This window comes from Schistocerca americana, chromosome X, assembly GCF_021461395.2.
Source record: "Schistocerca americana isolate TAMUIC-IGC-003095 chromosome X, iqSchAmer2.1, whole genome shotgun sequence".
Taxonomy (NCBI): domain Eukaryota; kingdom Metazoa; phylum Arthropoda; class Insecta; order Orthoptera; family Acrididae; genus Schistocerca; species Schistocerca americana.
This window is the reverse complement of record NC_060130.1, coordinates 542,553,259-542,565,357: the sequence shown is the minus strand read 5'-3', so window position 1 is coordinate 542,565,357 and position 12,099 is coordinate 542,553,259. Positions and strand designations below refer to the sequence as shown.

The following is a 12,099-nucleotide window of genomic DNA, read 5'->3' as shown; positions in this document are numbered from 1 at the left end:
AAAATGTTATACACATGTAATCGTTGGGGGCATATGGCTAGGCAATGCAGAGAGTCGAGATCGCTCATAATTAGACACAAGAATTAAGTTAATGCATTTTGTTTTCTGGTCTTGTCAGTGTTCGTTCTCAAAATGAGTGTGGCCATGAGAAAGCTTCGACAGGAACAGACTCAGGATGTGTCAGTGCCAGAAGCAGTACATATTGTTAGAAAAGGTAGCACAATTAACAGTGAATAATACAGAACTGAATCGTGGTAGTCACAATGGGTTGTAGATTTGTCAGTCGCAAGTTTAATTCCTCCTTTTACTTGTAAGTCGGCCGAGAATTTGCAGGCCTTTGTAAGAGACCTTGGAAATCTGGCTGAAATGGAAAGGTGGTCTGATAAGGAATTATTGAGTGTTGCAAAATTGAAACTAACTTATGTAGGGTATACAGAAGCTCTTAAGGGAACCACAACATTCGAAGAATTTAAAGAAGTGTTAGTTCAGAGATATACAAAACGAAATAGTGCAAGAACTAAGAAAAATACGGAAACTATGGAATGATTTGAGGATAGTACAAGGAAAATTAAGGGATGCAATTATGAATTAGGACAGGATGCCGCAATCGATGAAATCATTTTCAAGAAGCTGAGCAGAGGGCACTCGATGATTTTTCTAAGGGGGTTGCATGCACAAATCTCAAGATGTGTGCGGATAGGGAGTCTGATGGATTTGCACACAATAGAGCAGTTAGCTATAGAGCGTGAGGAGATCGATTTGTCGATTGGAATGCAGGGTAAACGGACAGTGTTTGCAGTTAGTATAAAATGTTTCAGGTGTGGACGAACGGGCATGTAAGGAGGCAGTGTCGCCAGCCTCAGGGTGATGTGAATAAATTAAGAGGAAGCATTAGTCTTAGGGGTAGAATAATGCGTAAACGCCAATGTGAATCCCAGGTCCACCAATGGTCATTCCCATTAAGACTGGATGCTACAAAATCGTTTGCAGAGGTGGGTTGTGCGATAAGAGGAAAGGTAGGAAAGAAGGGTTGCAGGATATTATTGGACAAAGGGACGCATGTGTCGGTCACCAATAGTAATCAGATGAAACGTAAGCAGTGGGACCCACCACAGTACAGATTGCGTGGAATGGGGAATAATGATGTCACACCATTACGATCGGTGGACATAGACTTTTGCCTGGATGCGGTTCAATTTAAACAATGTGTAGAGATTGTGCCACATGTGAGTGAGGACTACGACATGATTCTGGGATTAGATATCTTATATCGGTATTGTGCCATAATCGATCTTTGGCAACATTGAGTGGAACTTCACGGAAAAATGTTTCAGGATAGGTGAAGCCACTGCCAGTGCAGCGATGTCGCGAGCGGAGTCTGTCGCGAAAGACTAACCGATTAAATCGTGAATGGTCCCACTAAGACTTGCTTCACACAATTGTGTACCTAAAGATAGGGGGAAATCACTTTGGGTCAGGAAGAGGAATGGGCCATGAGGGGCGTCAGCCATGGGCAATCGCCAGACGCCATTGAAACTGCATTGCGAGAAAAAGTGGGCACCTAGAGTGAAGTAATAGGGAACAGATGGAAAAATTACTTCTGGAATTTAAGAATTTATTTTTTCCAGAAGGGCCATGCACATTACAACACCGCATACCAACACGAAATGATAGGTACTTAGTCAGTTTTGGAGGAATTTATCGATCAACAGCTGAAAGATGGAATAAGTGAATAAGTGAAGAAAGCGATAGTGCATGGTGATCAGGTATAGTCGTCTTAAAAAAAAAAAACGGAGGAACACGAAAATATAGGTTTTGTTGTGATTGCAGACATCTAAATGCGAAAACCATAATGGAGGCCTACCCTTTGCCACCCATCACAGAAACCTTGGGACATTTAGGACAATGCAAATATTTTTCAACAATGGATCTGAAGAGTGGTTATCATCAGATAGAGGTTGCTCCACAGAATCGACACAAGACAGCATTTTCGGAACGCTGTGTACGCTACCAATTGAGAAGAATGCTGTTCGAGTTAAAAAAATGCACCTGCAAGGTTTCAGAGATTTTCGGACAGAGAACTCAGGCGTTTAAAACCGTCGCAATGCTTAGTGTATGTCGATGACATAATCGTCTATGAGAGTGATATGGAACAGCATATGCAGCGATTAAAGGAAGTATTCCTAAGGTTAAAAGCAGCGAAGTTAGCATTGAGGACAGAAAAGTGTAATTTTGTTATGGAAGAGGTAGCATACCTAGGTCATATCATAAGTAGAGGCGGGGTTACAGAAGACCCCAAGATTAATTAAAGCTGTACGTGAATTTCCTGTACCAGAGTCTGCAAAGGAGTTGCAATCATTCTTAGGAGTCGCGAACTATCAGCGCTGGTTCGTTCAAATGGCTCTGAGCACTATGCGACTTAACTTCTGAGGTCATCAGTCGCCTAGAACTCAGAACTAATTAAAGCTAACGAACCTAAGGACATCACACACATCCATGCCCGAGGCAGGATTCGAACCTGCGACCGTAGCGGTCGCTCGGTTCCAGACTTTAGCGCCTAGAACCGCACGGCCACTCCGGCCGGCAGCGCTGGTTAGTAAAAGGATTTGAGGATATTGGCAAACTGTTGGCATAGTAGTTAAAAAGGGTACTAAACCTCTGTGGTCACATGAATGCCAGCATACTTTTGAGGAGCTAAAAGAATCTTTAACATACACTCCTGGAAATGGAAAAAAGAACACATTGACACCGGTGTGTCAGACCCACCATACTTGCTCCGGACACTGCGAGAGGGCTGTACAAGCAATGATCACACGCACGGCACAGCGGACACACCAGGAACCGCGGTGTTGGCCGTCGAATGGCGCTAGCTGCGCAGCATTTGTGCACCGCCGCCGTCAGTGTCAGCCAGTTTGCCGTGGCATACGGAGCTCCATCGCAGTCTTTAACACTGGTAGCATGCCGCGACAGCGTGGACGTGAACCGTGTGTGCAGTTGACGGACTTTGAGCGAGGGCGTATAGTGGGCATGCGGGAGGCCGGGTGGACGTACCGCCGAATTGCTCAACACGTGGGGCGTGAGGTCTCCACAGTACATCGATGTTGTCGCCAGTGGTCGGCGGAAGGTGCACGTGCCCGTCGACCTGGGACCGGACCGCAGCGACGCACGGATGCACGCCAAGACCGTAGGATCCTACGCAGTGCCGTAGGGGACCGCACCGCCACTTCCCAGCAAATTAGGGACACTGTTGCTCCTGGGGTATCGGCGAGGACCATTCGCAACCGTCTCCATGAAGCTGGGCTACGGTCCCGCACACCGTTAGGCCGTCTTCCGCTCACGCCCCAACATCGTGCAGCCCGCCTCCAGTGGTGTCGCGACAGGCGTGAATGGAGGGACGAATGGAGACGTGTCGTCTTCAGCGATGAGAGTCGCTTCTGCCTTGGTGCCAATGATGGTCGTATGCGTGTTTGGCGCCGTGCAGGTGAGCGCCACAATCAGGACTGCATACGACCGAGGCACACAGGGCCAACACTCGGCATCATGGTGTGGGGAGCGATCTCCTACACTGGCCGTAGACCACTGGTGATCGTCGAGGGGGCACTGAATAGTGCACGGTACATCCAAACCGTCATCGAACCCATCGTTCTACCATTCCTAGACCGGCAAGGGAACTTGCTGTTCCAACAGGACAATGCACGTCCGCATGTATCCCGTGCCACCCAACGTGCTCTAGAAGGTGTAAGTCAACTACCCTGGCCAGCAAGATCTCCGGATCTGTCCCCCATTGAGCATGTTTGGGACTGGATGAAGCGTCGTCTCACGCGGTCTGCACGTCCAGCACGAACGCTGGTTCAACTGGGGCGCCAGGTGGAAATGGCATGGCAAGCCGTTCCACAGGACTACATCCAGCATCTCTACGATCGTCTCCATGGGAGAATAGCAGCCTGTATTGCTGCGAAAGGTGGATATACACTGTACTAGTGCCGACATTGTGCATGCTCTGTTGCCTGTGTCTATGTGCCTGTGGTTCTGTCAGTGTGATCATGTGATGTATCTGACCCCAGGAATGTGCCAATAAAGTTTCCCCTTCCTGGGACAATGAATTCACGATGTTCTTATTTCAATTTCCAGGAGTGTAGATTCCGAATTGGTACTTCCGAATTTTACGCGAGAATTTGTTTGATCATGTGATGATGTCATAAAAGGTAGAAGCTGTAGAACACCAGTAACTTACACATCAAGACAACTAAATTCTGCAGTAAGAAATTATTCCACAATGGGGAAAGAGATGTTAAGCTTTGTTTATGGAATCACATATTTCAAATGTTATCTGTATGGCAAAAAGTTCAGGGTAATAACAGATAGTGCGGCATTAAAATGGCTGCTGAGGTTAAAGGGTCCTTCTAGTAGGTTGACACAATGGGCCGTAAGACAAAGTGCATCTGATTTCATAGTCAAGCATAAACCTTGGAAGAAGTACGGAAATGCAGAGGGCTTAAGTAGAAAAGTAGCAGTATTACATAATGGGGGCAATGAACATAAAGAATGGCAAACTTCACAGAGAGCGAATGCCGAATGTAAGCAGTATTTTAAGCAATCGCAGTTTTGTATGCAAGATAGCTTGGTATGCAAAGGAACCAAGTTGGGACTGCGAAGCTAAGTAATAGTGTGCTACAAGCAGCTCATGATCACATATTAGCGGGCCATGAAAGGTGCAGATCTACCAACAGAAGAGTAGCAGAAAGGTGTTGGTGGAGGAACAGGCAGACGAACTAAATCAGTATGAGCGGAATTGCATATAGTGCGCACAGGGATCGGATTAGTGTCGAACAAGACTACCATTGCAGAGGTTACCTGAAGCATTAGCGCCATTCGAATTTCTTGTGCTGTTGTTTTAGGTACATTCAATAAAACACCTGCAAGGAATAAGTACATACTCATTATCATAGGGCGAACGGCCTTGCCATAGTGGTAACACCGGTTCCCGTCAGATCACCGAAGTTAAGCGCTGTCGGGCTTGGCTAGCACTTGGATGGATGACCGTTCGGTCTGCCGAGCGCTGTTGGCAGGCGGGGTGCACACAGCCCTTGTGAGGTAAATTGATGAGTTACTTGATTGAGAGGTAGCGGCCCAGATCACGAAAACTGACAACGGCTGGGAGAGCAGTGTGTTACCCACACGCCCCTCCATATCCGCATCCAGTGACGCCTATAGGCTAAGGATGACACGGCGGTCGGTCAGTACGTAAGGGTCTTTCGAGGCCGGGGGAAGCTTACGTTAGCAAGGGGGCTAGAACTAAACGGGAGTGGTTTGTTACTAAATGGAACAGTGTGCGAGATAATGGAACCATCTTTCCATCTGACCGACACGATGTCAGGGATAATTCACCTTAATATTTCGCAGTCACGTTTTTATTGGCAAGAGGAGCTCATGGAAGTGCTACCTGCCACAAATCTAGCCAGCTTAAATCCTACTCTAGGATCAGAATTAAGATAGTCCATAAACACGCTTCTGAAACAGTGGGAAGGACGAGTCTCCCTGGAAACCTTTTGCAGCATGTAAATTTACGTCTGGAAAATCAGCACCGGAAAGAGACAACGTAGACTATTGTCATACCAACCACTACAGCAGCACTTGTTCTGCTGAGCGTAGTCCTTACGTTACGTAGAAGACGAAGCATAAGACTGAGTCCAGACCCAGCTGTCGTTCAGATTTCAGTGGGCTGGATACTCCGAGCATAAAAGCAGCAGAAGGAAGATGAACGCACAAGGGGGGTAGTATTAAGAATAACTTATTCATTTTAGCTTGTAAGTCTGGAATAGAGGATTGGAATAGAGAATTAGAAGTTATTGTGCAACAAGCCTAGTAATGAAATAAGTTCCATCGTGTTACAGTTAAAGAGCACGGCATGGGGCCCTATAGAAATGTGTAAGTTTAAGTAATAGCGTTAAGGAAACCAGCTATTAGAATAATTCTTCAGAGGCGAAACAGAGCCAGAAGGGCCGGTCACCAGGAACTCTAGTGTAGAGGATAATCTAGTTTGGTCGACCTGAGGGACTGGGTCTTGATAAACAGGAGGACAATGTAGCATATCGAGCATATTCGATCAAAAAGTACACCAGAGTGGGAGTGAGTTGCAGGCAGGCGAGAGTGTTGTGCATTGCGAAGCAAAACACGGCCAACAGGCAGTGTGCAGCAGAGCCAGCTCGGCACAGTCTAGAGTAAAAGCCGACGCTGCAATACGCCAACGGCAAGACGGAAACCTTTCCTCACTTGCCACCACGAAAGTGTTCAAAGTACATGTCTTCAGCTCTAAACGACCATAGTCTGGAGTGAATAAATACTCAACTATTCGTGTACTAAAACATTGTCGTCTCAGTATCAAAACCTACGTCATGAGTCTGCCTCACCCGTAGCAACATCCTAGATTGCAGTATGGGGTCCACTGTTCGACCACAGGATAGAGCAGCCTGCCCTGAGTCATGAAAGCAACTGCCGCCAGAGTAGAGAGCCGCCTGATGGCTGGAGGGAGGTCACGGCCACCCCCGGGGAACTGTCAGCTGTGCCGCTGCACCGTCATCGCGGAGACGTCACTGACAACGGCATTCGAGTGACGCCTTGCTCAACCCCACCCTTTACGCTGTCAGGAATGCTGGACCAGCACTGTTTCGCATGAGAGGCAACTGGACACCGCCACCAAGCTGTTCCTGATGAACTACACCTGAGAGCCGGAACAGAAAAGTTAATTAAACAAATTTACTGTTGTCCTGATCTCTGATTTCACTCTTCATTGGTGGCAATCCATTGGTCATCTACGACATGCATATAGAGTTACTTCATACGATTCAAACCAGGTACAATATTGTTGGTGTACATCTGAAGTTGATCTTCATAATGGTAACACAGTCATAAATTAATTAAATGAATTTGGCGTTTTGCACTTAGTCTGTACTATATAGATTTCTTCTTTGTTCCAAAACTAAGATTGGCTTTTTAAGCCATTATGTAGTGTTTACCTAGAAAAAAGATGCCGTACTTAAGAAAATGGCAGTGTATTCACATAGTGGTTCAAATGGCTCTGAGCACTATGGGACTCAACTGCTGAGGTCATTAGTCCCCTAGAACTTAGAACTAGTTAAACCTAACTAACCTAAGGACATCACAAACATCCATGCCCGAGGCAGGATTCGAACCTGCGACCGTAGCGGTCTTGCGGTTCCAGACTGCAGCGCCTTTAACCGCACGGCCACTTCGGCCGGCTATTCACATGGTGTGCTTCCTTTCATTTGGTTTACAGATTTTACTGTTACTGGTGGTTTCACAAATGGTTCAAATGGCTCTGAGCACTATGGGACTCAACAGCTTAGGTCATAAGTCCCCTAGAACTTAGAACTACTTAAACCTAACTAACCTAAGGACATCACACACACCCATGCCCGAGGCAGGATTCGAACCTGCGACCGTAGCAGTCCCGCGGTTCCGGACTGCAGCGCCAGAACCGCTAGACCACCGCGACCGGCGGTGGTTTCACAGATATTTGCTGTAGATAAGGTGGAAAATTTGCAAAGATGTAACACTGGGTAGTGGCTTAAAACGCCCGAGCTAGTTGTGAATCGAAGAACAAAACTAAAGCGCAAATGGAATATAACACATTCATTTAATCTGAAGTTAACTATTGATTAAACTAAGTGGCTCGTATAACAATTATGCAACTATAGCTGTTTACACACTGACATAATAAATAATACTTTAGTTGTAGCAACGTGCAGCAAGTTGTGTATTGGCCATCACAACCCTGGCATTTGGTTTGTTGTTCCAAAGGGATCGATAGGTTTGCCATGGCATTAAAACCCGATGATCTGTGGAACAGGCCAGATGTGTGATTGCACACGAATGTTGTTCATTACTAGCAGCTGAAGTTTTCGACTGACCGAAGTAAGTATCTTCTTCGTATGGAACATGTCAGGGTAGTATATAAGTCTGCAGGGTTTCGTGGCCTTTGTCGTTGCAGATTAAACATTCTGTGTCGCTAGACCATTCGTATTCCTCTTAAAAAAAGTTTTGGCTTTCAGATGCTTCTGCTGGCATCTTCTTCAGGATTCAGTAGGTGCCACTGGACGGCTGAACATGTCTAAAGACGGTGTCGCCTCACTTTTTTTATATATAATAGGCTATTTTCCCTAGCTTTTTCGGAGAAGTGATGAAACTCTGACTGCTATTCGTGGACCATGAATACACTGGGTAAACACTGAAATCAGGTACTACCTGACCACGATATTATTGCACTTAGCCCTGCATTGCCATTACCGGAAATATGCAGCGACGTCATAGTAAACAAGTGCAGTGGTGAGTAAGTAAAGCGCGACGCAAATGACATCAAGACAATTTTGCATATACACACAACAGAAAAAGTTTTGCATCACCCTGGTTCCCAGAACTCCTGAAGATAGACGTTGACTGTGGATATTGTATCACAGACACAGTCCCTTCGACTGTTCAGAGATGTCACGAAACCCTCCCAAAGATATAAACAACGATGTATGAGCAGCGCCTATTAGACGGAAGGGGTCCGACAGCCGATCAGTTCAGGCATTCCGCCTGGAAGGGGGTACACGGCTCGTGTTGTCTGTAGTTCAACCATGCCTAGACGGTCAATACCGCGGTTCGATCGCGTGCGCATTGTTACTTTGTGCCAGGAGGGGATCGCAACAAGTGTCCAGGCGTCTCGGAGTGAACCAAAGCGATGTTGTTCGGACATGGAGATACAGAGTCACAGGAACTGTCGATAACATTCTTCGCTCAGGCAGCCCAAGCACTACTACTGCAGTGGATAGCCGCTACCTACGGATTATGGCTCGGAGGAACCCTGACAGCAACGCCACCATGTTGAATAATGTTTCTCGTGCAACCACAGGACGTCGTGTTACGACTCAAACTGCGCGCAATAGGCTGCATGATGCGCTACTTCACTCTCGACGTCCATGGCGAGGTCCATCTTTGCAACCACGACACCACGCAGCGCGGTACAGATGGGCCCAACAACATGCCGGATGGACCGCTCAGGATTGGCATCACGTTCCCTTCACCGATGAGTGTCGCATATGCTTTCAACCACACAATCGTCGGAGACATGTTTGGAGACAACCCGGTCAGGCTGAACACCTTAGACACACTGTCCAGCGAGTGCAGCAAGGTGGAGGTTCCCTACTGTTTTGGGGTGGCATTATGTGGGGCCGACGTACGCCGCTGGTGGTCATGGAAGGCGCCGTAACGGCTGTACGATACGTGAATGCCATCCTCCGACCGACAGTGCAACCATATCGGCAGCATATTGGCGAGGCATTCGTCTTCATGGACGACAGTTCGCGCCCTCATCGTGCACATGTTGTGAATAACTTCCTTCAGGATAACGACATCTAGACACTAGAGTGGCCAGCATGTTCTCCCGACATGAACCGTATCGAACATGCCTGGGATAGATTGAAAAGGGTTGTTCATGGACGTCGTGACCCACCAACCACTCAACCACTCTGAGGGATCTACGCCGAATCGCCATTGAGGAGTGGGACAATCTGGGCCAACAGTGCCTTGATGAACTTGTGGATAGTATGCCACGACGAATACAGGCATGCATCAGTGCATGAGGACGTGCTACTGGGTATTAGAGGTACCGGTGTGTACAGCAATCTGGACCACCATGTCTGAAGGTCTCTCTGTATGGTGGGACAATACGCAAAGTGTGGTTTTCTGAGCAATGAAAAAGGGCGGAAATGATGCTTATGTTGATCTCTCTTCCAATTTCCTGTACAGGTTCCGGAACTCTCGGAACCGAGGTGATGCCAAACTTCTTTTATTATGTGTACTATCAACTGTTTCAGAGTGTCCTCGTGAAGGATCACGGGAAAAACCCACGACAAGTGAGTGGAATAGTATTGTGGTCGACTAATACGGAAGAAAGGGCAATCCAAAACATTATTGATAATTTTTCTATGGGTTGGAACCACAGCCATGTAATACTTTTTAAATGAAACTTTCGCCCTTTGGCAGTATGGATCCACTATACACTCATGGTTTCGGCTTTTGGCCATTTTCAAGTACCACACTGAATATAGATGGCCTCGTGGGATCTTCGCCGCATTCGAACCCTACCATTAGCTCTTACCAACCGAAATCGAGACTCATCTGACCAGACCACAGTTTTCCAGTCGTCTAGGGTCCAAGCGATATGATCATGTGCCAGGAGAGAAGGTGCACGTAATGTGCTGTTAGCAAAAAGCACTCGCATCGGTCGTCTGCTGCCATAGGCCACTGACGCCAAATTTCGCCGCACTGTCCTAACTTTCGTCATATGTCCCACAATGATTTCTGCAGTTATTTCACGCAGTGTTGCTTAGCTGTTAGCACAAACAACTCTACGCAAGCGCCACTGCTCTTGATGGTTAGGTGTAGGTCACTGGCCACTGCGTGGTCCGTGATGAGAGGTAGTGCCTAAAATTGGTATTTTCGGCACACTCTTGACACTGTGGATGTCGGGAGATTGAATTCCCTGACGATTTCCGAAATAAAATGTTCCATGCGTCTAGCTCCAACTCCCATACTGCGATCAAAGTCTGTTATTCCCGTCGTGCGGCCATAATCATGTCGGAAACGTTTTTACATGAATCGCCTGAATACAAATGACAGGTCCGTCAATGCACTGCCATTTCATACCTTGTGTACGGGGTACTAACGCCACTGGTACATGTGTGTATTGTTATGTTACGACTTTTGTCACCTCAGTGCACATGAAACCACAGTGGACCAGAAAATATTTAACATTATGTCAATGCGATGTAGCATCGATAAAAATCGCTTTAAATTAAAAGATTTAAAAAATTCTTGAGAGTGTGTTACTTACATGCTGGGCATGATAAGACTTTTGATTATATAATGTAGGTGTCACAGCTTAAAAACGAAAACATATTCACAAAGTGTTTGGCAGAAATAAAACGAACATATGTGACATACACTGGATAGAATGGTAATCAGAAACAGTCGTCATACACTGAAGCGCCACTGAAACTGGTATAGGCATGCGTATTCAAATACAGAGATACGTGAACAGGCAGAAGACGGCGCTGCAGTCGGCAACGCCTATATAAGACAACAAGGCCCCTACCCTACCCTACCCACACACCATACATGTAAGAAAAGGAGGGTAAATATGAATGGGAAAAGGAAGGAGCATGAAGCTATAGCTCGAATGCTTATATAAATGCTAATGTAGTACAGCATTCATACAATGTAGTTATATAACTTCATAAAGAAGGTAATAATTACAAAAGAATGAAACCTTTTAATAAATACAGCAATCCATTCATTTCATATTATAGCTAATACTAAAGCCAGGTGTCGGCTGCGCCTTACAATTATTTTGTAAGCCATTTCTTTCGTGGATAAATCACATTTCCTTAAAATCCTCTCAATATGTCAGGCTTCTGCTTTTCTTATAGGTACTTTTATGTGATAACTTCATTCTACATCGCTCTGGACGGTTTCTCTTAGGTATTTCACAATTCTTACAGTTTCCAATGATATATCTGCTATATTCTGGAAACTGGCATTGGGACGGATATGACATCCGAGGTGGTCCCTCACATGTTCTATCACGGACATATCTGAGGACCTGGATGGCCACGAGAGTACCTCAACATCACGCAAACAATTCATAAAGACACGTTCCATGCTTGGACGAGTAATGTCCTGTTGAAAAATGCCCCCCCCCCCCCCCCCGATTGAGTCTCACGTGATGACCGCGGCATACGGCGGTGCCGTCAGTTCCCTCAGTCACTGCCAGACGTGACCTGAAGTCATACTTGATGTCGCCCCACACCATAACGCCAGGAGTAACACCGCTGTGACTCCCAAACGGAAGAATGGGGCCTCACCTCACGTCGCCGTCATACTTGCCGTCGATGATCATCTGGGGTAGCCGGCCGTGGTGGCCGAGCGATTCTAGGCGCTCAGTCCGGAACCGCGCGACTGCTACGGTCGCAGGTTCGAATCCTGCCTCGGGCATCGATGTGTGTGATGTCCTTAGGTTAGTTAGGTTTAAGTAGA

At 46.6% G+C, this 12,099-nt stretch overlaps 1 protein-coding gene and 1 pseudogene across 1 annotated transcript in view; both read left to right on the top strand.

Moving 5' to 3' along the window:
• LOC124555252 (aminopeptidase M1-C-like) overlaps nt 1-12,099 on the top strand; it is a 476,812-nt gene that overhangs the window by 358,088 nt on the left and 106,625 nt on the right. The window lies entirely within an intron of this gene.
• On the top strand, nt 4,951-5,068 carry LOC124557373 (annotated as a pseudogene).